This window comes from Microtus oregoni, unplaced genomic scaffold (assembly GCF_018167655.1).
Source record: "Microtus oregoni isolate MIOR12 unplaced genomic scaffold, Mior012 000023F_ref0000262, whole genome shotgun sequence".
Taxonomy (NCBI): Eukaryota; Metazoa; Chordata; class Mammalia; order Rodentia; family Cricetidae; genus Microtus; species Microtus oregoni.
In genome coordinates, this window is record NW_024543082.1 from 32,790,171 (window position 1) to 32,816,354 (window position 26,184).

Consider the following 26,184-nt stretch of genomic DNA (forward strand, 5'->3'; position numbering starts at 1 on the left):
GCTTCCAATGTGAGGTCAGCACATACTTGAAATAAACTGGTTGATTCAGTTCAGTAGACTTTTCCATTATCCAATGTCTTTCTGCAGCCGTTGTTCCCTTCTCATTAGCGTTGAGAAAATTCAAGGTTAAGAAAGCATTATGTAACCTATTTCTGGGGGTGTTTTCCACCCCTTTCTGTTTGTTCAACATATCCTTTATAGTTCGATTTGATCTTTCTATGACTGCTTGACCTGTAGGATTGTATGGTATACCTGTAACATGCTTGATATTGTAATAATCAAAAAACCGTTTCATTTTCCTAGAAACATAAGCAGGACCATTATCCATCTTTATTTGTGTAGGTATACCCATGATAGCCATGACTTCTAATAAATGAGTGATTACTGAATCAGCTTTTTCTGAACTTAAAGCAGTTGCCCACTGAAAGCCCGAATAAGTGTCAATGGTGTGATGAACATATTTTAATTTGCCAAATTCTGCAAAGTGGAACACATCCATCTGCCAGATTTCATTCCTTTGGGTGCCCTTTGGATTAGCCCCTGCAGGCAGTGGCGTTTGGTTATAGAAAGAGCAAGTAGGGCATTTCTTTACAATCTCCTTAGCTTGTTGCCATGTAATTGAAAATTCTTTCTTCAAACCTTTGCTATTAACATGATGCTTTTTATGAAATTCAGAGGCTTGTAGCATACTGCCAATCAATAATTGATCAATTTCTGCATTACCTTGTGCTAGAGGACCTGGCAGACCCGTATAGGATTGGATGTGTGTTATGTACATAGGGCAAAGCCTGTTCCTGATTAAATCTTGAACCTGGAGAAACAATGAGGTTAGTTATGTATCATCAGGTATAAATTCAGCAGTTTCAATATGTAAAATAACTCTTTCTGCGTATTGTGAATCAGTGACTATATTAATAGGTTCTTTAAAATCCCTTAGCACCATAAGAATGGCATATAATTCCGCCTTCTGGACAAAATTATACGGACTTTGTTCCACCTTACCCAAGTCTTCTGATTTGTAACCTGCCTTCCCTGATTTATTGGCATCAGTATAGAATGTACGGGCTCCAGTTATTGGAGCATCACGGACGATTCGAGGAAAAATCCAAGAGGTTCTCTTTATGAAGTTAAGCCTCTTGCTTTTTGGATAATTGTTATTAATGTCTCCCAAAAAATTAGCACAAGCTCTTTGCCATGGTTCATTATCTGCCCATAATTTCTTTAGTTCATCAGCAGTGAAAGGCACTATAATTTCTGCTGGGTCTATGCCTGCTAGTTGACGAACTCTCAGCTTGCCTTTTATAATTAACTCAGAGACTTTTTCCACATAAGTTTTCAGTTTCTTACTTGGTTTATGTGGTAAAAAGATCCATTCCAAAATAATATCATCTCTCTGCATTAAAATTCCTGTAGGAGAAATTTTTGATGGTAGTATGATGAGAATACAATCAAGCTCTGGATTCACCCTGTCCACATGTGCCTGTTGTAATTTTGTCAGTTCCTTTTCTGCTTCAGCTGTTAATTCTCTGGGACTGTTTAAATCTTTATCACCATCCAAGGTTTTGTTCAAATGAATTATTAGATCAGGTGTTATTCCAATAGCTGGTCGTAGACTGGAAATGTCTCCTAACAGTCTTTGGAAGTCATTAAGAGTCCGTAGGCGATCTCTCCTAATTTGTGCTTTTTGTGTCTTAATTTTTTGCAAACCTATTTTATAACCTAAATAATTAACAGAATCTCCCTTCTGAATCTTTTCAGGAGCGATTTGCAATCCCCATTTAGGTAAAAGTATCTTTATTTCTTCAAACAGTCTGTTCAAGGTATCCATGTTTGAATCGGATAACAAAATGTCATCCATGTAATGGTATACTATAGATTTGGGAAATTTCTTGCGTATTATTTGCAATGGTTGGTTCACAAAATATTGGCACAGGGAGGGGCTATTTAACATACCCTGGGGGAGAACAGCCCAGTGGTACCTCCTCGAAGGTTGAGAATTGTTATAAGTAGGCACTGTGAAGGCAAATTTTTCTCTATCTTCTTTTTGCAAAGGTATAGTGAAAAAAACAATCCTTTAAATCAATAACTATGAGAGGCCATCCTTTTGGTAATAAAGAGGGCAAAGGAATTCCAGATTGCAGAGGGCCCATAGGTTGAATAACCTTGTTGATGGCCCTGAGATCTGTCACCATTCTCCATTTACCTGATTTTTTTCTTAACCACAAATACAGGAGAATTCCAAGGGCTGGTAGATTCTTCTATATGTCCGGCATCTAATTGTTCTTGTACCAGCTGTTCTAAAGCCTGTAACTTTTCCTCAGCTAAAGGCCATTGCTTTGTCCATATTGGTTTCTCAGTCAACCATTTTAGAGGCAAGGCTGTTGGTATCTCTGAAGGGACATCAATTGCTTGTTCTTGTACAGCCCAAATGGCCGGTTTTCTCCGTTTGTAATATCTTTTAATATTATTCTCAGAAATATAGGCTCTAGAAGTAGCAGGAATGTTAATTTCGGTATTCCATTGTTGTAATAGGTCACGACCCCATAAATTCATTGCGATATTGGCTACATATGGCTTTAATTTTCCTATTTGTCCCTCTGGCCCTATACATTCTACCCATCTTGTGCTCTGCCTTACTCGAGATAGGGTTCCAATTCCCAGGAGCTGAACATTTACATTCTGAAGAGGCCAATACGGATGCCAAGATTCTGGGGTAATGATACTTACATCAGCACCTGTGTCCAGCAGGCCAGTAATAAAAATGCCATTTACACACTCAGTTTAGGTCTTTGATCATTTATAGAAGTTTGCCAAAACACACGTAACTTATCTTTCTGATCATTATTGCTTGTAACAGTAGGCATGGGGCTTCCTAATTGTCCTGATGAGGCACGTTCTCTGCAGAAACTGGAAATGACTGAACCATGTTTGCCATGGGGGCCTGTGAGGCCCCCCCTCACGTTTCCCGACTGTATCAGGTTGCCTTGTCTATCTCTTGTAGACCTGCATTCATTCGTCCAATGTCTGCCTTTTCCACATTTTCTACATAAACCTGAAGGCTGAGTCCTCCTATTTCTGTTATTTCTAGAAGATGCATTATTATTATTATCTCTGAAAGATGCATTATTATTATTTCTGAAAATCTGTTGTCTACAATTCCTTTTCATATGACCCAGTTTGCCACAATTAAAACATTTGGTATTCTGGTGTCTCCTTTTACCATTGGAAATTGCTTCTTCTACCCATGCTTCAGTGCCATAATCAAATGTATCAGCATTGAGTGTATGCAAGACCCATTCTTCCAAAGGCGCTGATCTGAGCTTTAAAGGCCCCAAAATCCTTTTACATTCCACATTTGCATTTTCATAAGCCAAAGACTCAATCATTATACGTCTTGCTTCTGGGTCAGATATCCCTATTTGTACAGCCTTAGTTAATCTTTGTAAAAAGTCACTAAAGGGTTCTCTCTGACCCTTTTTAACTCTGACAAATGATTCCATTCTCTGCCCTGGGTCTTGTACTCTGTCCCAAGCCCTTAAGGCTGCTGTAGTACACATGGAGAGTGTGTTTTCATCCAAATTAGCTTGTTCCTGAGGGTTGGAAAAGAGCCCTTCACCTAGAATTTTATCTAGGGAAATGTCAATTCCCTTCGCTTTTTCCTGCTGTTCTAAAAGTCTTGCCTCTTGCCTGAATAAGCATTGCCATTTCAATTGCGGTCCACTCTCGAGTACAGCAGAGCTCAGCTGGAGCCAGTCCGAGGGGGTTGCTCTGCTTGTCGTGGCCCAAGATCTTAGCATCTCTTTAACAAAAGAGGCTTGCATCCCAAAAGTCATGACAGCCTGTTTTATTTCCTTGAGGTCATTCATACGAACAGGCTCCCATGTATCCTCCTTGATGACCCTAGGGTTTCTGGAACCAATCACCTTCTCTGTTGTTATTACTGGAAAGGCAGGTAGAGCTGTAGGTAGAGCTTTGTGGAAATTGTCCCGGAGAGATTTACCCATAGATGTAGTTAAAATTTGCCTTTCTACCCTTTGCTCTTCTTCATCAGAATTTAGAAATTCCTCAATCTTTTCAATTCTATTCACCATTGCCTTCTGCAATGTCTGAATCTCCTGTCCAGAATTATGTTCCAAAGCCTTCATTGAGGATTCTAAAGTATGAAGTTTGTCCGTTAGAGATAACATCTCATCTTTGGACATAATTTTTATGGCATAAACCGTGCCTTCTTGTATTGACAATCTTTCCGCCAATCTGTCATAAGCTTTAGACAAAATCCGATTGTCACATTCAGCAGTTTTGATTCTCTCAGTTAATGTTTCATTTCCTACAGAAAGGGACTGAATCTTATGGTCCAAATCAGCTGTTCCCTCTTCCATAGTAATGAATTTCTCCTTAACATCAGCCTGGAGAACTTCAAACTGATTCTTGAGAAGATTGTTGTCATTCTCAATTGTTTTTAAGCGTTCAATCTCTGCCTTAAGTATCCTGGTTTCGTCTCGTAAAGACTTTATCATATTTCTATTATCAAACCATTTGGTGCCAATGAAAACTACGAATCCCAGAAGGATCCATAGATGTGGGGTGATAGACACCTCTTGTAAAATCTCCCACATGATACAATTAAAAAAACTGTTAAATTCTTGAATACTAATGTGTTCAGACATTTTATTTATAAAAGAAAAATTTTTTACCTGCAATGATCGGTTCCTGCCAGTGGTGGTCTCTGTGTTTTTGGAGCCTGTCCTAGAACTAGCTCTTGTAGACCAGGCTGGCCTCGAACTCACAGAGATCCGCCTGTCTCTGCCTCCTGAGTGCTGAGATTAAAGGCATGCACCACTACCGCCTGGCTGGTCTTGAACTCACAGAGATCCGCCTGCCTCTGCCTCCCAAGTGCTGGGATTAAAGGCGTGCACTACCCTGCCTGGCCGGCCTCAAACTCACAGAGATCCGCCTGCCTTTGCCTCCCAAGTGCTGGTATCAAAGGCTTGCGCCACCACTGCCCGGCCAAGTCACTTTGTATCAGACCAAATCTGCCGCTGTGGCAGCTTTTGTTGCAAAACCACAGGTACTTGAGCTTCTGCTAATTCAGGCAGTGGGGTTCCGTTGCAAACTTAGCCAAGGCAGGCAGAATGGGCCTGTGTGGCCGAGTATGTCTCAGACTCGGCACTGGGGCCGGAGTCACGAACTAAAAAACAACACCCAGGAGGGTGCTGTGTTAGCTAGCGGGCTACCCGCTTGAGTCGGGGGCAAAATAGCCCACGTTGGACGCCAAAATGTAACAGTGTAAACAAATGCAGACAGATTGTAAAAATATATATATATATATAGCTTTAATGTAGAAATAGACTTACAGAACCACTGTTCCTGTGGAGACCAGGAAAGCAGAAGCGATGGCTGGGAGCACGCTCGCGCCAAATTTATAGGCAGACATTAGCCCGAGGCGAACACGCCCCCCAAGGGGCGGGACCTATTCCTACAACAGTGTGTGTGTGTGTGTGTGTGTGTGTGTGTGTGTGTGTGTGTTAATATAAGTGTGAAATTGTGGTATACACAAATAAGCTAAAGATTTTTTGTTGTTCTATATTTGAGCAGCTAAAAGGCATCTGTTAACTTTGTAGGTCTGCTTGGACTATATAGCCAAACTACAAAATAAATCTCTATCCATATGAAAGGTGTCATGTAATAATAGGTCATGAGGACTCTGTCGCCAACAAGACTCATCATGTCTCATCCAGGCTCAGAGCTGCCCCCATGTTGAGGGATCAGCTTATGTCACCTGCCTTGTAACTTTCCTTTTGTGTATTTCTTCATATCTGTAGTGAAAATTTCAGGTGGTATCTCCCAATCAAATCTGATCTTTATTAATTTTGAAGAAATTCATAGCTTTTTTCCCCCTGATGCACCATATATTCTGACTTCCCTTCCAAAGTTAAGACATTCTTAAAGTATATAGGTTGGTTTAATTTAGCCATTTCCATAATCTAGTGTCTCTCAGCAGATATTGTCTTTTGTTCACTAGCATTTAAAAATTTAAAGTCAACAAAATACCATACAGGATCCAAATACCCGATGTATTTCCCATCTTTATGTGGCTTTTTTCTTTCATATTACTTTACTCTCTCTTTAAAGACTTTGTTATTTTTACACTAGTTATTTTTTCTTTTCTTTCTTTAGAATCTAAGGACATTTTTCATGTTTAGAGGTTTTCATAGTCTGAACCTGACTTTTTGCATGTCTACCAGCCTCTCTGACCACGTGAGGCAAACCTTAACTTGTTAGGCCCTCTGGAGCTTATGGCTCTGGTGGCTAGCACCACCTCCTTCAGGTCAGTGAGAGTGGAGCCTCATGCCTAAGTTCCCCAACTCTAGTAGGCACTTCTTTCTCCCTAGTCTCCTGCCACCAAGTAGTTCACTGCCCACCGCTCATAAACCCCATTCAAGTGCTTAGCACCAAGGCCTCCTAAAAGAGCTGCAGCTCTGTGCACCACAAGCCCAGAGCATGCTAGGACCGCTTTCAGCTTTCTCAAGCCCTACGTGGATTTAAATGCAGAACATTGGGCACCAAATGTACAAGTTTTCTTGTCAGACTTTCTTTGGGCATCAAGCCTGCAAAACATGACTCAGAGACTTAATTATGAAATCTCGGCCTCAGCTTAGCTTAGACTTATAGTTCTTATAGCTTAAATTAACCTGTCTGTATTAATCTACATTCTGCCTTGTGGGTTAATTACTTCTGTTCTATACTGTATATCTGACCTTATCAGAGTTTCTGGTGAAATCCTGTACCTGGGTTCCTCCTCTCAGCTTCTCTCTCTCTTCCTGAAAGTCCGGCCTATACTTCCTGCCTAACTATTGGCGGCCATTCATCATTGTATTTCTCCAGTGACAGCAATTCATCCTCACATAGCGTACAAATATCCCATGAAAGTTTCCAAAAGCCCCTTTTCCGTCCTGAGGGTCTAGGTGAGTATCAGCTGGACACTATACACCTTGCCATATATGGCTGTTGTGATGTCCCCATGCCTTCTAGTGTCTATCTCGATAGTGTGGAAGGTCCGGAGATGAAACTGTCAAACCAGGCCTCAGCCTGTGGCAGCTGGAAAGTGCAAAGACACCGAAAGCCAGCAAAGACAGCGTAGTCCAGAGACTGTTTAGAAAGACAGCGTAGTCCAGAGACCGTTTAGAAAAGCAGTGTGGTTCAGTCAGCGTTTAGACAGACAGTGTGGTTCAGTCACCATCTAGAGAAGAGTCCAGATGCTGCCTAAGTGGGTTGTGAACAGCTTAAGTTGGGAAACAGTGGCCCATGGGTGGGAGAACAGAAGATAGACAGGAAGGGGCACTGGGATTTGGAATGGGATACGTTGCCCATTGAACACCTGGTCCCAGCTGTGACCTATTGCCATTTTGGAAGGCAATAGGACCTTTAGGATATGGAATTTGCTGGAAGAAGCAAGTCAGGGGAGACAAGCTTAGAGGTCTGTAAGCAAGCCCCACTTCCTGTCAGCTCCCTGCTTCCTGACTGCAGACACAGCCAATCACGCCATGCTCCTGTCCCTAGTCCTCCCCCTCTATGAAGGACTGTCTCCTTTCTTATGCTGGAGCCACAGTAGCCCTTCTTTCCTTTAGTCGATTTCATTGGACATTTTATCCCAGCAACGGGGAGAGTAACTAAGACAGAAACACACACTGGGGACTCAGGGAGAGATCACTGTGTCAGCCAGTTCACGCTGCTGCAACCAAACATCACAGGTTTGGTGGCTGAAGCAACAGAAACTTATTTTCTGACAGTTTGGGAGGCTGGAAGTTCAAGATCAAGATGCCAGCCATGCACTGGAGGACACCCCTTCTCCAGTGTCTATGGCCACCTTCCAGCTGTATCTCCACAGGGCTTTTCTAGACACATGGGCAGAAAGACACAAAACAAGCACACTTCCCAGGCTCTCTTCCTAGGGAACTTTCATCCCACTGGGCTAGGGCCCCTTCCCAATAACATCACTTAAGTTTGATTAAATTCTAAGAATTAGAATACAGCCACACCTGAGCTGAGAATTCCTCCCTGTGTGACTTCCAAAGAGAAAGCAGCATCTCGTCCATAAACAACAGCAAAGGTTGTTGAGCAATGTGCAGAGGAGAGGCAATTTCAGGTGTTTGAGCATCGGGGTTGGTGGGGTCTGTGGGTAAATCTGATGAGGCAAAGACGGCTTCATGGTTGGGTTCTTCTGAGCTGATCTTTCCCATCACCATGTACCATGCTGTGTGTGAAACAGGCAGGAGCTTACCCCCAGAGTGAGATATGATTCCTGACCTCAGGCCTGATCACGGTGCTGGGGTCTGTGCCTTCGTAACTATTTTGGATTTGGGGAAACTTCTCTGGGTCACTAAGGGGCTCAGCAGTCTTTGGGGCAGTTGCATGACTCAGGGAGAGTCTATATCAGTGGTTGCTGGTGACAGAGGAAGCAAACTAAGAATGAAAACGTTCAACTGTCTCAGTCACATGCAGGCAACAAAGGGGAGTTGAGATGAAGCGACCATTTAACTTGCCATCCAAACCAGGTCCAATTTCAGATTGGAAAGAAGGGGCTTGGTGCATCTGTCCCTGGGACACCAGAACATTCTAGAGTGCCCTGGGCATCCCTAATGTAGACAAATTATCAAATTCATAACAAGAGGTCAGAGTCAGTGAACACAGTCATAAGTGGCAAAGATGAACCTAACTATGTGTAAATGTGCATGTGTGTGCTCTTTGTGAGTCTTTGGGATCTAGGATGCAGATGTACAAGTTTCTTGGTGCTGCTATAACATCACAGACTTAGTGGTTTAAAGTCTCTCCAATTTGCTTTTGCTGGTATAACACTGTAGTAATAGGAGAGGTGGGGCTGCGTCCCTAGCACCCCGGCCGCCTGCTAGCTTATACCCCGAAATAATTACATGGACACTGTATTGTTTTAAACACTGCTTGGCCCATTAACTCTAGACCTTACAGGCTAATTCTCATATCCCAATCAACCCATCTCTAATAATCTGTGTAGCATCAGTCTTACCGGGAAAGATTCAGCATGTCTGACCTGGCAGCTTGCTTCATGGCGTCTGCCCGGGAGAGGGGAGCATGGCCTCTGAGCTCACTTCCTCTTCCTCCCAGCATTCTGTTCTGTTTACTCCTCCCACCTATGTTTTAACCTATGAGGGCCAGCCAAGCAGTTTCTTTATTTTTTAACCAATGACCTTCCTCCATCAAAACACCTAAAAAAAAAATCGGGCAATTTCTGAAGAATAGACACTTATTTGGTTCAAGGTTCTGGGGGACGGAAAGTCTGAGACTGGTGCTGGCATCCAGTGGGGACGTCTAGCTGTGTCACAACACAGCAGAGGATGCCACACAACAGGGCAAATAAGCCACCTGCCTCTTCTGGTTGCTAATACTTTCTTGGGGGCCACACCCACATGTCTTTATCAAATTCTAATCATTTCTCAAAGTCATCATCTCCAAACAGCACCAACTTCTGAGTTTTGGATTAGATTTCCAACACCTGAAGTTCTGAGGAACACATTCAAGCCATACTTGAGCAACTAATCTGTGTGGAATTAGAAGCCATGAAGCCAAGGAGTCGGCAGGGCTGTGCTCCGTCTGTGGGTTCCTGGAGAATCCTCGCTTCCCCAGCTTCTAAAGCCACTCACTTTGCTTCCCTATGGATGTTCACTTGCGCTTTCTCTCTCTCAGTCTCTGTCTTTATCTCTCCCTCCCTCTCCCCTTCCTCTCCCTCTCCCTCTCTCTCCATTTCTCTCTCCTTCCCTCCCTCTCCTCTCCATCTCCTTCTCTCCCTCCCTCCTTCCCCCTCTCTTCCTCCCTCCCTCTCTTTCCTTTCCTGATTCCTCTCCTTCTCCCTGAGCATAGCCAGATAATCTAGTGTAATCCTCCATCTCAAGATTCTTAACCACACTGGCAAGGTCTCACTTGCCATGTAAAGTGACAATTTTCACAGCTCTGGTACTCAGACATGGATGTCCTGGGAAGAATGTTAAGCGGTCCACTGGCATGTGTATGTGTAGGATATGGATGTACCACCTATGTGTAAAAGCAGGTAAAAGCAGCGTGGGGGAGGCAGAGTGGCGATCTTGCCACCATATCCTAATCCCAGATGACCCAAGGCCACAGGATCTTGAGCTGGAAAGTTGGCTCCCAGCTTTGCTTTGACTCTTTCTGACAATGCAGTCTTGTCTGAGTCACTTCCTCTCGTAGTGAGGGTAGCAGCCCCTACAGCTGTCTGGCTCATGAGAGACATCAGTATGATGTAGCTGTCTTTACATCCCTCACTGCTGTCATTACCATCATCCTCATTGTGATCACCAGCTCCCTGGACACCACAACACGAGCCCATCTGTAAGTCTGTATTATCATAGCAATAAGTCCCACCCTGACTAGGCCCTCTGAGGGCTCCTGCGAGGAGGAAACAAAATGCTTCCCATTTTCTGAAGCCAACCTCAACAGGCTGAGAGGACTCCCCTGCAGCTGCATCCTCACCCCAATCCTTGCCCAGACTTGAATTATGCACGTGCAAAGAAATATTTGTCACGCGGTCAAGACAGCAGGTGTGCTCTGCAGAAGAGCGTGATCAGACTTGACAGCCCTGAGGGGACAGCTGCCCTGCCCAGAAGCTTCTGTCACGACCACGGCACTAGAGTTTCCATGGGACTACTTGTGGGATAAGCATGGGTTAGAGAAGAGACGCAGTTCCAAGCCTGGCCGGCAGGGGCAGTGACACACTGTGCCTTAGACTCCACACAGGGCCAGAGTCCGACCTCACCAGCTTTTCCATCACTCCCATGCCTGACTTTTAAAGCTAAGAACTTTCACTGTAAAATGGAGGAAATGGACCACTGGCTTTTGTATTGTTCTCCCCAGACACCTTTAATTTTTCTTTCTTAAGACAGGCTCTCATGTAGGCCCAGCTAGCCTTGACCTCCTCATATAGCCAAGAATGACCTTAGTCTTCTAATTCTACATCCTCTCTCTCCCTCCTGCATGCGGGGATTACTGGCCTGTGCCACCAAACCTGGTTTTGTGTGATGTTAGAGACCAAACCCAAGGCTCTGAGCATGCTAGGTAAGCATTCCACCGACTGAGCTACATCTCCAAACCCACCTCTTTCTCATTAATAAACTTAATTTTTACAACATTTTGTGTTTATGAGAAATTGGATAGAAAGTTAAGCATATTCCCCAAACCTCACACAGCATTTCCCCGTGATTTCCAACTTATGTCAGCATGAAACCCCAGCTACCACTACAATACTGGTGGGCTAGGACTGGTGGGTGGTTCCCTGCTGAAGTCCTAGGTCTGTGCTGGACTCTCAGTGCCTTTGACAGATGCACAATGTTCTGTGTCCTTACAGGATAGAAGAGTTTCAATGTCCTCAACGTGCTCTGAGCTTCGTCTCCCATCCCTCTCATCCCTCTAGTCATGCCCCCAAGTACTAGATGACCACCCATGTCATTGTCTTTCCCGAGTGTCCTCTGGGTTGGGCTGTAGCCACAGTGTGCACACTCTGCAGACTGACTTTCAATTGGTTCTACCACACCTGTGAGGATTTAACAATCTCAATCTCCCCTTTCTCTCTCTCTCTCTCTCTCTCTCTCTCTCTCTCTCTCTCTCTCTCTGTGTGTGTGTGTGTGTGTGTGTGTTTGTCACAATGCACCTGTGGGGGCCAGAGGACCACTTTCCAAAGTCTATCCTCACATATGTTTTGAGGCAGGGTCTCTCTCGTTTGGCCACGCCGCATTCTCCAGCCTACATGATCCTAGAATTTCCAGTTGATCTGCCCAGGTCTTCCTCCCATCTTGTTGTCAATGGGCTATGAGCACAATTGGGCACCACTGCATGTGGCTTGGTTTTTTTCTTCTGTGAGTTCTAGGGATCACACACGGGTCATCAAGGTAGCATAGCTAGTGCATAGCAAGTACTTCTGCTGGCTGAACCACCCTGCCTCCAGCCCCACCACCATCTTTTTATTATTGAAGAATACTTCTATTCTTTCCTTGACTTATCCTTTCAAGTTAATCATGCTAATCCATGTTCTATACCTAAGTGACAACTGTCAGGATAACCCTCATGTGAAATCAGGGCAAGTGGCCATCAGAGACACATCACTGCCTCCCTCCCTCCCATTCCATAGGATTAGAAGCAGAGTATTACAGAACTGTATAAAATCCAGTCACAGGAAGACCTTAATGGCACTCCACCGTACAGGAGCACATTCAAAGGTACACATACCAAAACTGTTTCCCACAGCAGAAGGCTCAAGTGTAGACAGAGATTTCTTGTCCCACAGCTACTCTCAAATAATCACTCAGAGGCTTAATATTAATTACAGTTGCTCAGCCAATAGCACAGGCTTATTGCTAACTAGCTCTTATATTTTAAATTAGTTCAAATACCGTATTTATGATCTTCCACATGGCAGTACCTTAGCATGGCACATTAGTCTCCTGCTCCCTCTGCATCTGGCTGGTGACTCCAGACTCTTCCCTTCTGCTTCCCAACATTCTCAATTTGCCTTTCCAGCCTAGCTTTATTCTGTAGAGTTATTGGCCATTCAGCTACTTTATTAAACCAATCACAATGACAAATCTTCACAATGTACAGAGGGATTACTCCACAGCATTCCTCCTTTTGTCTAATTAAAAAGGAAGATTTTTAACTTTAACATAGTGAAATTATATAGCAAAACAGTTATTAATTAAGAATTACAGCTACAATATCTAGTCCATTTGTAGTTGACAAGTTTAGAGAAAATATTATCTATGTTATCTTTGCGAATCTAAAGTTTTATACCTAATTTACTTTTTTATCCTAACTAAGAAAAACTATAGTTATAGATATCTAGCCTTCAATTCCATCAAAGACCCCAGAAAGGTGAAATGTTACCTAGTGACAGGGACATCAGGCCACCTGGACAGTCACCCTAGGTCCTTCTGTGATGTTGGGGCATCTAACTCTGGCCTACAGATCTAGAATATCTAGCAGACCTTCCTGTGAAGCAGGGAGTTTTGAAGGACTGTCCTACCTTGTCTTGACAAAGTTTGATAGCTGTCTTTGTTGTGTCTTGCTGGTCCAGTTTGGACAGTAACTGTCAGCAACTGAGGCAAGGGCAGTTTCTTTATCCACACAGCTAGCTTTTGCTATAAAGAAAACAAACTCTATATGGAGTTTCTTCAATGCCCATTATCAACTCTGAAGTAAATTGGTGCTGCTAGGAGATGTGTCTCACTGTCATAAAAAGCCTTAGGTTATTATACATATTAAATAACATATTATATAGGTCCCTGAGAAGTTTGAAGACCATTTATCTATCTAAATGTATCTGTGTATGACCTTGAAAACATACCTAACATGATTATAAGTTTGACTATTATAGATGACTATTAATCTGTATTTCTTAATTATACATTGTGTTTTTAATTAAGCTGTATAAATATAATACTTTAAAACAAGAGTAGAAATATACATACAGCATAATAAAATTAACTTTAAATTTGCATAAATGAGCCAAAATCCATACCAATGTAAAATATTTAAGATTAATAGTTGTTTTTGGATTAAAGTAGATCCCATGATCTACCTTTTATCCTATCATTTCTCTATTCTATGCCCCTTTATTCCTTTTGAAAGAGATCTTTGAATCTAACTCTTTTGCTTATTTTTTAACCATGGCCAATAATAATTTGTAACCAACCCCCCAAAACAAAGACAAACATCCATAATCCAGTTTTTAGGAATATGGGCATAGTTTTCTAGACTACTTCCTGTTGTTTGGGGGCACTGGTAATCTTTGGACCCTGAGAAAAATTTTGGATAATTGTTAAGTCTTGGTTTTAGAATTCTGTGAGACTGGATCATCTCAGTCAGCAGCCTGGAAGCTGTTCTAGATGCTGACTCATCTGGGCCATCACTTTCTTTGATGTTTAAAATATGTTCTAAAACTATATAAAGTTTTAAAGGTAGTGTATATACCTGTATTAGTACAAGTTTAGTTTGTACATTGAACACAAGTCAGTTAAAGATGATTTTTTTTTGATATGTGTTTGAGCAGGTAAAATAAACAATGTGTGTCTTGTAGTTCCTTTAGTTTTATTACTTTATTCCTGTAGCCAGGATTTCAAGGGGTCTTCCTTGATCAAACCTAATTTTCTTTAACCTGGAATGAATCCACAGCCTCTCATTTCCTGTGGAAATGAAAACATAACCTCTCTCCCAAAGCAATACAGCTTTTGACTTAAAAGCTGAAGTCAAGACATCTTCAAAATAAACAAATTGGTTTAATCTAGCTTATTCCAATGTTTCTTAGCAGCCAAAATTTTAAAGACAGCACGATAACATATAGGATCCAGACTCTGTGTATTTTTCATCTTTACATGACTTATTTCTTTTATATTAATTTCCTTTTTAAAGATTTTACTATTTTTAAACTATATGTTTTTTTATATGACTGTCTATACCTTCTCTTTTCTCTCCCAAGCTTATGTATATTTTAAAACACATTGTGACCCATTCAGAGTTGGGTTTTTTTTTTTTTGGTCTGAATCTGTCCTTACTGAGCATCTGTAACTTTTTTTGTCTGCATGAGCAAAATTTAAACTGCTGTGTAGCTTATATCATGGCATGCTGGCAGCTGGCTCCTTTCCCTCAGTTTCCTGAGAACCTAGTCTTATGATAGAGGTTCAATTACTGCCAGCTCTGGGAACTATGTTTACTGCCCCAACTCTCGGAAGTTTCTTGGTCCACACCACCACTGAGTAGCATGCTACCTGCTGCTTATAAGCCCCATTTAATGTTTGGCATCAGGCCCTCTGAAAAGAACCATGTGGGTTTTGCTACTAGCACTGATCCAAGAAGCTCTCTCTTAAAGTATTCATGCCTCTGCTCATGTTGACAAACAGAGTCCATCAGAAGCCATTACATTTTTGTATGTTTAGAATCCTTTTCCCAAGCTCTCTCAGGTTTTATGTGGATGTAGCTGACCCATGTAGGAACACCATTTGTAGAAAGAGTTTTCCTGACCCATGGCCACTCAAATAATCATTCAGATGTTTAATATTAACTACAAATGCTCAGCCAATAGCTCAGGCTTATTACTAAATAACTCTTACATTTTAAGTTAACGCACATTCCTTATTTATGCTACACCATGTGGTATTTATTAGTACGTTTATGGCACGTTCATCTCCTGGCCCCTCTGCCTCTCACTGGCTACTCCAGACTTCACCCTTCTCCTTCCCAGCATTCTCAATTTGGCTTTCCCACCTAACTTTTATCCTGTTCAGCTATTAGCCAGTCAGCATCTTTATTAAACCAATCATAGTGAAAATTTTTTACAATGTGCAAAAGGATTATTTTACAGCACTCAAGTGTGCACAGTTTCCTTTGGAGTGCAGAGTTCACCTCTGTGACACCAGACTGCGTAGGCAAACCTCTCAAGACCACAGTCACCTCTGAGCTGGTAGTGTACATCCTATTGGTGACACTTAAACCTTATCTCAAGGAACCTATTTCCGTCAGAAACAGAAGCTCTCATTTTCCAACTGCCCTCAGTATCCCACAGGTCCTGAGGGTTTGTCCTCACAGTTTTTTCAGACTGACAATTACACTCCTATTGGTAAACACAGAATTGCTAAACAGAGGAGACTCACTCCCCTAAGAGTTGGTGGGTCGGCAGACGATGTCACAAGCAGGTCAGGTAGTGCCTGGCCTTGCTGCAGGTTCATAGTCCCCATGATTGATGAGTAATATCTTCTCCCTGTCACATAGTTATACATATGAAGGATCAGCAGGAACCAAGTATTAACCTGGGAAGGCTGGGAGGGGATGAGCTCAGAATTTCCTGGGAGTGGGAGAGCACAGTTTCATTGCTGTGAAATGAACCTTCCAGGCGATACTTAAGAGGGGGATCCAAAAGTAAATAATCAAGAAAAATATTACTTCAATTTATAGTTTTGTAATATAGTGAACAAAATATCTAAACAGAGAGATAGAGAGAGGGAGGGAAAGAGAGTGGGAGAGAGGGAGAGAGATTAGCAACTCAAAGATGAAGGAGAGCTCCAGGTATTTGCAAGTCAGTTGACCCTCAACAAATACTCCATTTACAGAGCAGAGACTAGGACAAGCTCCAGGTGAGGAGGTGAAAGATAAATGTAGGCACAGCTAAGAGTGCACACACTCTGAGGTGGGAGAAGGGACTCAAGGGAAGGAGTTGAGAGACGCCATCTTGATTCAGAAACATAGGTAGAGGTACGACAGGAAGGGCCAGCCCCCAAAAATCTCCTTAGGTGATATAGTAGGTAGAGTAATTTCTAGACATAAAATATAATCTGTCATCAAGTCGAAAGCAAGAGCTAATGGACAACTGCTATTGCTGCTTTTTAAATACAACTTTTTTATGGATTTCAGGGGGAAATTGTTGTACGGGTATCTGGGAAGAGGGTATGGGGATGAATATGATATAAATACATTAAATCACATATAAAACTCAAAAGATAAATATATTATTTTCAAAAATAAAAACTATTTACCTTATCTTTCATTACTTAACTAATATAAGCTTATTCTATAAAATCAGAATAATACAAATGTAGATGAGACACCCCTATCTTGTAGCATGTGCCCTCCTATGTTCTCCAGGAAGAGGTAATTTTATCAGAAGTATTCGGACAGCTGATGCGATAATCTAAAAATAAGGATCTAATAAGTCAGGTCCATGGAAACAATGGCTTTAGGGCAATGGTTTTCTGTCTCCCTAAGGCTGTGACCCTTTAACACAGTTCCTCATGGTGCGGTGGCCCCAACCATAAAATTATTTTGTTGCTACTTCATAACTGGAATTTTGCTAATGTTAAGAATCATATGTAAATATCTGATAAGCAAGATATCAGATACACAACCCCAAAGGGTCAGAACCCATAGGTTGAGAATCATTGCTTTAGGAAAACAGTGAGACTCCATTGAGGACGTGAGCCTTCCTTTCCTTCAGGAACTCCTGTGTGTGGCAAGTGCTTGCTGGGGTCCAGCTCACACATGATTAATTCATGTGCCCCGCAGACTTCTGCTTAGAAATAGACCAAACATAATTCTGTCCTTAGCATGAAGAATCATGTGGCCTTCATGGTTTGTGAGTTTCCCTTCTTTCCAAACGTCCAATGCCAAGAACATGGGGACATCATTCCTGTTCTGAGGCAGATACTGTCCTCAGGCCTTTGACCTGAAGAAAGGAGGAGGCTTGGTCCTAGGGTCTAGGTGTGCCAGTGTGCAGAGGAGATGGAGTCCTGCTTCAGTGACTTGCTTCCTTCTGAAGAGCCGCAGAGGCTTCCAGGCCCCCGTGGGCATCTCTTGCTGTTCTCAGCTCCCGGGAACTCTGGGACAGAGCCAGGCTGGTAAGACAGCAGCAGATGCTCAGTCCCTTCAAGCGAGCAGGCAAGACTGCATCGCGCAGTTCCCCAAAGCACCTCTGACGCAACGACAATTAACTCCCCTGCATGCAAACCTTTACAAATGCAATGCCAAAATACAATGCAATTCATTGGGAGAGAAATCAATCCTCTACTTTTAATCAACTGCAAGGGGAGCTTGGTTCTAAGTTCTTATGAAAAGCTGCATGCGAAAGTTATGATCCAAGTGCTGGAGCACATGGCTCAGCATGCAGAAAGGGTGCAGATGTAACGGTTCCAGATTAAGAACTGTGATCAGGCACACGGGCTTGGGATGGAGAGGCAAGAGGCAGATTGTTACTGAATATGTTAACGAGAGAAGAGCTAGGGTAAGAGAGCTGCCTACTGAGGAGAAGACAGCTGAGGTGGGCTCCAACAGATGGGCTGAGGCAGACAGCAAGGACCTTTGCTTCAAACAGACTATCTAAATAACAAATTATTTTATAAATAATAAGTCAAAAGGATGAATGAAAAGGTTGGACAATAACATGAGGTCCCAGGGTGTAAAGATTTGGTGATCTGGCAGACCACCATATAAGTTGTCGAGGAAATGATGTGAGAGAATGAAAAAAAAAAAAAACAGTAGCAACAGCAAAAACCCGCGCAGAGGGGTGGCCTGGAGAGACGGCTCAGTGCTGAAGAACAGGTACTGATCTTGTGATTGACAAAACAAAGCTTGGTTTCCAGCAATACGGCAGGTGGTAGGTGGCTCGCACCCCCCTGTACTTCAAGTTCCAGGGCATCTGGCATTGTCTTCTGGCCTCCATAGTGCTTGCACTCTCTTGCACACACCACACACAGACATATACACAAGTTACAAAAGCAATGCTTAGGAGAATCATCACACCAGGGTGACAGGAGAGGTACAGAGCCAAGGGGTAACATCAAGACATGGCCACAGTAAACAGGACACTGACCTGGAGAAAACACTTAAAAGCTGAGATTGACAACATCCCACCCAAAAGACTCAGGGACATTGTAGAAGAAGAGTGGAATGAATATAAAAGCCAGAGGATTGGGAGGAGGGCTGCGAAACCCTCTTCTCAACATGGTCACTGTGTCTAGGAAGTCACTGCAGCTATGACCACCTGCACAGGATCAAGCCAACACAGTCAGTCAACAATACAGTAGGACGCATTCGTTGGACTTGCTGGGCTTGCAGAATACAAAGGGGGGGGGATCATGAAGGTGAGGGAGGGGGAACTGGGAAGGGGGCGGATATAATCAGGATATATCATAGACAAGTACGAAATTGTCAAAGAAGAAATAAAATATATCCTTTTTAATGAAGTAGAGCTTGAGAATATTCAAAAATGTGTAGTAAATCGACTTGCAGAACTTAAGAGGGAGAGCAGGGATGACCTCAGGAGTGCACCCAGGAGGTAATTTTCCAGGGGACCAAGGATGCACTTGGTGCCTAACCAGAGCAGCCTGAGGGAAGAGAGAAGATGATCAGGTACAAGGTCCGTTCAGTGCGTGTGCTGTGACGGCTCGTCTTCCCTGGCAGCATCCTGAGCTGTCTGTGCGGGTATCCCAGAAAGAACTAACGGACAACTACCCACTCTGAATGTGGGTGACCCCTTTTGTGGGTTGGGGTTGCGGACTGAACAAAAAGGGGGAGAGAATTCAACAATACTATCCGCCTCCCTCTCCTCTCCCTCCCTCTCATACCTGATGCCACGCCTTCTCTGGGATGGGCTGTATCCTCCCAGAGCATAAGCAAAACTAAGTCCTTCTTTACGTGAAGTTTGTAGGTCATTTTCATCCCAGCAATAAGGAATAGCCAAGCAATCACAGAGGACGCCATCCTCCCCTCCACAGAACCTCCTTCCACATCGCTGCACAGTAACACAGTGCGTGGGGGAGGTGGGGCGAGGTGAAGGGTGTGATGGAGGAAGAGCCCCTCCCCATCAGTTAGCCCCTTCCCACCTCCCACTAGTCCCTATTCCTAGGAGGGAGAAGACAGCAGCTATGAGCTCCTCCCCAGGAGCTATCTTAGTCCTGGGAGATAAAGATAGATAGGAGGTGGCTCTTGCCCTTGGAACTGAAGACAAGAGGGTGGAGTAGCTTCCCTCTCTGAGCATCCAGTCGACACCACTGAGACAGGCCCAGTGTGCTGCAGAAACATCACACCAAGAGGCCTCTGGGTCCTGCCACCCCCTAGCCTCTCACAGCCCATCCCAGGAGGTCAGTGTACACAGGCAACAGGGCCAGAGAAAACCACAAGCAGAGAGTGTCTTCCACAGCCACTTAGTGCCTGCTATCCACCGTCCATTGTGCAACCCATACGGTCCACAGACCACCCCAGACCACCTATCTCCCTGTGTGATAAGAAAAATAGAACTTTCTCACTGTGATTCTCTGGTGTGTTGTGGATGTTAAATCTATCAAGTGGTTGTGTAATGTTTCCTGAGAGGATGCAAAAGTCCCATGACATTGTGTGAATTTCATGCTACCATACAGCATGTTCCATGGTCATATATCTCACTCAGCATGCAGCTTGATGTTAGAAAAACGTGGAAATGATACATCATGTGAAAGGCATGTTCTTATCCTTAGTGAGGGAAGGAAGTTTCTAGAAGGAATGTTAAAGTAAAGATGAAAAGAAAGCCATGTGTCCCCTCCCTTCTGACTGAAAGAGGTTAAAGGGCAAAAGAAACAAGCCAGGCAGATGAAAACCAGGGAGCTCAGAGAGAGGGTGTGAGGGTAAGGAGTCCCCCGTCTCCTGGTACGCGCCCTGCCTCTGTCAATCAAACCCACCCAGAGCACTGCCTGCCACCATGCTGCTCACTTCTCTCTTTTCAGCCTGGGGAAAGACGAGATAGCGTAATGATTTGAACTAGCTATCAAGTGCTTGAACGAAAGCAGGTGACTTTGATGTGTTGTAGCCAGTGCTGGATTTCCTACACAAATTGTGAGCTTGTGTGTGTGCGTGTATACGTGTGTACATATGTATGCATGCATGCATATGTATTGTGTGGCTGCACATAGTTATGCGTTCACACAAATGTGTGTGTGCATGCACGCCTGTGTGTAGATGTGTGCTATTATGTATTATAATTTATGGTCGACTGTGGGTGTATCTGTACACATGTATTGTGTGCATATGTTGTGTACATATATGCATGTATATATGTGTGTGTCTCTGAAGAAACTTCGAGGGCACACACACTGGATTTCCACTTCACCAGCTAGATAGAAACACAATAATAAGTTACACAAATGGTAAATTCTCCAGGCACGCTCCCCTCAACCAGGCAACATTTCAAGATTCAGATTTGAAAATTCTTCTTTCAAATATCATTTTGCAGCACAACTTAATGTTTAGTTATTTTCTTTTATCATAAAACATCTCAAAAAGCACCCCAGGGTATAATTGTAATTTATCATGTGTGAAGTAAAAGGCAAGCTAATGAGACAAGATTTAGACAGGACCATTTCCTCCGTGGGCCACAGAGAGGCAAGGACTACGCCCTCATGCACCTCTTCTGAGAGCCACTGGATGTGCAGATAAGAGGGACACGGAGCACCAGAAGGTGGCCTGCTCTGCCCCTGTGGACCTCTGGTATCCAGAAGCATCATAAAGACCATGGAAGTCCTGAAATGCAATATTCTCCTCGCATCATCTAACACATATTCGCCTCTTGGAGGAGGTGACGGAAAGGAAAAGAGAAATTTAGGAAGCTCAAAGTGATGCACAGAAAACGGTGTTGCCATCAGCCCGACGCATTTTAATTGCAAGGGCCAATGGCCAAGGCACCTTTGCCATCTATGCATGGGAATAAGCGACCTTAAGATCCCCACTGGATGTCACAGTCGCTGCAGCTGCCTTCTAAGACTACCTGGAAAGCCCCTGTGGACCAAACAGTAATGAGCAAACACCCCCACCCACCTCCTAGCAGGTTACATCAAGTGTATCAGTCGAGGTCTGCCAGAGGATCAGGGAGAGAGAAGGTGAGAGGTTTGTTGCAGGGCATGGATCTTTGGGGCTGTGCGGCTGGCCAGGGACCTCTCACACGCACCAGAGTAGACACGGGGCATAGCAGCTTTAAGCCTCACAAAGGCCAAAGCTTCCGCTTGTCAGCCGATTTCTTATCCCAGGGAAGTTTCAGTTTTTATGGAGTTAGTACATCCGAGTTATCTCAGATAACAAGAAAGGGCCCTTGAAAGACAAGCAAAAAGCCTAAAACAGACAAATAAGGTCACACTAAAATAAAAGACTGCTGCCCAGTGAAGGAGATAACCAACACAGGGAAGAACAAATTATAAGCCTGCGAAGAGGTTGATATCTGGAGTATTGAAGAGACTCAAACTACTTGGGCGGGGGGGGGATTAAGATGGGGGATATGGCCCCATTGGTACAGTGCTGGCCACACAGCGTGAAGACCTGAGCTCAGATCCCAGCACCCACATCAAGTCCTGGCATGATGCTCCAGGCTACAATTCCAGCACTGGGCAGTGAGGACAGGCGGGTTTCTGGAGGCCACTGTCCAGTCAGCATGGCGAAGGCATTGAGCTATGGTTGCAGTTGTCTCAAAACCAACAGGGACAGTGATGGAGAAAGACAGCTGACCTCTACCTGCAGGTGTATGCATGCAAACGCACATATGTGTGTGCGCACAGGTACACGAACGCACACACAATATCTTTAAAACAGCAAAAACCTAAAGTGATTCTTAAAGGAAGAAAAGACAGGAGTGGTGAGCGGGTGTAGAGAATGTACGGAGCGCTAAGCCGCGCTGGCCGCTCTCGAGCAGCACAAATGCAAATCAGAACCATAAGGAGAAACCTGCCCACTCGAGTTAGAAAGGGGGCTGTAGAAAAAGGCAGAAGAGCGGTGCTAAAGAGGACACGAAGCAGTTAGGGAGAAAAGGAAAACTGCAGACACTTGGTGGGAATGTAAATGAGAGCGTCTATTATAGAACACAGGATGGAGGCTCCTTTAAAATTAAAACAGAGGGCCGTATGACTCAGTAATCCCCATACTGGTGCATGCCCAAAAGTCTTTCCTCCAAAGGAGGAGCTCTCCAGAGGAGATGGCAGGAAGATGGTAGGGGTCCGCTCTGCTTCTTAAGCCTGCCAGTGGCTTCGGAGTCTGCACCACTGCCAACGTGGCTAGATCTGCTGGCTCGCATGCCCGCGCAGCTTGTGTGACAGCCTGGACCTGTTGCAGAGCCCCCTCTTCTTCTAGTCCCCACTGAAGTTCCGAGATTTACTGCTGAGTGGCCCAGAGTAACACAGCCAAACAGGGAATGTGTTGCTTTCAAAACCTGCGAAGGCTCACTAAGCACTGGGACTCGTTAGGTCAAAGGAGGGGCTTTCGCGGCATCTTATCCTTTATCTTAGGAAGGATGGCTCTGTGCCCGCTCCACAGCACCAGAACCCTAGGTGTCTCCTTCAGCTTGTTGGGGTGCGGGGGAGGGGTTCTCTTCCACCCTCTGTTGTGCAAGACTTAAAGTAGCCGCTGCTTCTTGAGTGCCACATCCAGTCAGTTTAACCAGCCAGCACCCAGGAGTCCTCAGGACGCTCAGGGTGACGTCTGTCCTGCAGGCAAGTGTACGACATTTGAAAGTACATACACTGAGGTCAGCCAGCGAGGGTGTATTGCTGACTTGCAGCAGGTAGCAGAGGGAGCCTCTGGCCATTAAAAAAAATGTGTTGGGGGGGGGGGGGGGGACAGTTCCAGATCAACGATGCCACCCAGGAGGGAGTGGCGATCTGCTCCTGAGCACAGACCAGAGTCACAGCTGGAGCAGCAGCTGCAGCTGGAATCTCTGAAGGAACAAGTCGTGTCACTCTCCAGAATCTGCATGTCTCTGTACAGGCCAAACAGGCGCACTGAAAGGTCCCACCCCTGCCTCTTCCAAGTCCTTGCAGATGGAGCAAACCCTGCAAGGCTCTCCAGGAATGTGGCGTGTTTGTATGTAGAGACATTTCTAACAGCTCCCACTTGGCCTTACCTATAACAATAGCCCTCGCTCCTTGGGTCGGGTGGCTAATGCAAAGATTCTGCGTAACTGACCTGTACGGCTTGCCACTGCAACAGCTTTTACCAGTATAAAGACAACCTTCAAAACCTATCCCCACCCAGACTGCCCAGACTGATAACTCTGTGCCTGAAGGATGTACATCTTTTGAGACATGGCCTCTCCCTCACAGGGCACACTTGGCACCTCACCCATGCCATAGATCTAGCTGGGGGTCAGGAAGTGGAGGAAACAAATCATAAGAATCAGCAGTGCATTGGGAAGCCGGTATAGCATCTCGGTGAGGCAAGTGAAGGCTGCTTCTACCCACCAAGAAGGTGGGAGATTGACAGCCATAGCTTCTTGAGGGCCTGCCCAAATATTCTTGCCGTGATCACATAACACTGGTGGTTCTTTTCTTACCGCCCTGGACACTGGGAAATATAAGGTCAGACCAGACCACCTGAGACAGTCTTCTACTAAGACTGCCCTCGACTCCCAGGTGGGGTCTCCCAAAGGAAGAATACTGTGTCCTACAAGATAGGTAGAGAGAACTGAGTCCTGGGAGCTGTCCTCCGGCTTCCAAGTGAGCACCATGGCTCATGTGCTCACTTGTTTTCTCTCTCTCTCTCTCTCTCTCTCTCTCTCTCTCTCTCTCTCATCAATGTTTTTAAGCAATAAAATTCAAAAAACAAAATAAAAGTAGGTGTTTCCTAAAAGGGGTGAATGAACCCCAGTGTCCCTGGTGACTGAATTATACAACCCATGTCGCAATGATCTACATAAGATGGCCTCAGAGGGCCAGCTCTGAAAGCCACAGACCCAGGAAGGACCAGCGGGCTAACATGTGGCTGCGAAGCCAGACAACTCAAGCTGACTCATACAGACGCTCACTTTTTTTTTTTAATCCACACACAGCCACCTACGGTATTTTAATTTAAAATTTTTACCCAAGTCCTTTGGAAATAGAATTTTCATGAAAGCCCACATGTCTAAAAAGATTTTCAATTCCCACATCTGATTCCCCAGACCCGCAGGCTTCTGTGCCTCCCTCCAAATGCAGATCATTCTCCAAGCTTTGGTGTGTAAAATACAAACACTGCTTTAAGCTGAAATCTAATCAATCTTAGTCGGAACACAAAAATCAAATTCTCATCTCAGAAGTTTTTTCTTTCAAAAGCAACTGCAGCATTTTTCTTCTAGAAAATGAGAGAGAAGAAAAAGGAACCCTCTGACCACAGGCTCCCTCCTTTGAGCTCCTCACAACCCTGCCTTCTCTTTCATGGTCCCCAGGATGACACCCTCCCAGGAACAAGCATCCCCACTCCCCTCTCTGTGTGGAGGGCAGAGTCGGAACTCAGGTCTCTAAGACCCACACCACAGTGGTACTGTCATCTCAGGCTACACACTCCATCGCATTTTATCATGCCAAAGGCCAACCTGCAACGGCAAATGTCTGGGTACCTAAGGTTTTCCTGGGGTGAGCCTGGGACAGCATGACCCCCTCAGTTTCCATCTTTCTCACCAGGATAAGGTATCTGTTCTCCAGTCCTGGAGGGATCATATATAAACTTCAGCCTGACTCTGCTCTCATAGCCAGAGTGCCCAGCGCCAAGATGTGGCCTGTCTGGTTAGAGCAGATTGTCAAAGCTGGCTTTGTAAGACAGTGCCATTTGTCTCCAATGGGCCTCCATTTCCTTTGGTGCAGCTGAAGCTCTGTGGCCCTGCCTCTCCCTGTGTTTAGAAGCCCTTGGTGTTGGGTGCTCTTCCTGACATCTAACACTGTGTCCTCACCAGAGGGTACCCTATCAAGTTGTGGAGCCTAGGTTGCTCCCATCCTCCCCACCAAGCCTCTGAGAGGCTCCTGACTCTGGCCTGGGCTGGGCTGGAGTGGGCTTGAGTAAATTCAAGGCATGAACAAAGTCCTGCCAAACTCCAGGCAAACGCTCTTACCCACCCCCTTCCCTTCTGTGCCTGAACCCTTTCCTCTCTCCCCTGATGCCAGCCCACATGCCTCCAACATGGCCCACATCAAACACTGGAGACGTGTCCCCTGAGTGGGTATTCAGGGGTGGCTGCTAGCCTTCCACCGCGTCCTGGTCCAATCGTGGAAGAAGCATCTTCTCCACCTACCTGAAAGGCAGCCAATCCGTGCAGTATTCACGCTCATCTCTCTCGGTCCTGGCCCTGGGGAACACAGTCACACAGAACCAGCCAGGAAGTTCACTAACACATTGTGAGGGATGCAGAAGGGGGATGCTGCACTTAAAACCTGCAACTTGCATGTTGTGGTGTGCTGATAAATGTTTATCAGCAAACTCTTCGGGGGAGGTGACTCATGAGCTGTCCCAAGCTAAAAGCCACGTGATCGTCTGCATGGTAATTGTGCGGTTAATTCTACAGCAAAGTCTATGGCCAACTCGTTCCTACAGCATGAGCTCTCAGGATGAAAAGGGTGTGGAGAGCAGACTCGATGGCTAAAGAGTTTGTCGAGCAAGCATGCACATGTGAGTTCAAATGCCCAGGCCAGTAGAAAGCCAGTGTGGTAGTGCACATGTATAATCCCAGTGCTCACACTGTAAGGAGGGAGGTGCAGGCAGGAGACTTACTAGAAGCACAGGGACCAGCAAGCCTTAGTACACATCATGAACAAAAGTCCTTTCCTCAAAGAAGGTAGAAGATAAGGACCCACACTCAAGTTGCCCTCTGACCCCCAGAAGTATGCTGGAGCAAATGAGCAT

General features: G+C 44.7%; 1 protein-coding gene across 5 annotated transcripts in view; it reads left to right on the forward strand.

The window, feature by feature from the left end:
- The window catches only part of Kcnj6 (potassium inwardly rectifying channel subfamily J member 6), a 251,737-nt gene that overhangs the window by 98,303 nt on the left and 127,250 nt on the right, over positions 1-26,184 (forward strand). The gene's annotated exons all lie outside the window — the stretch shown is intronic.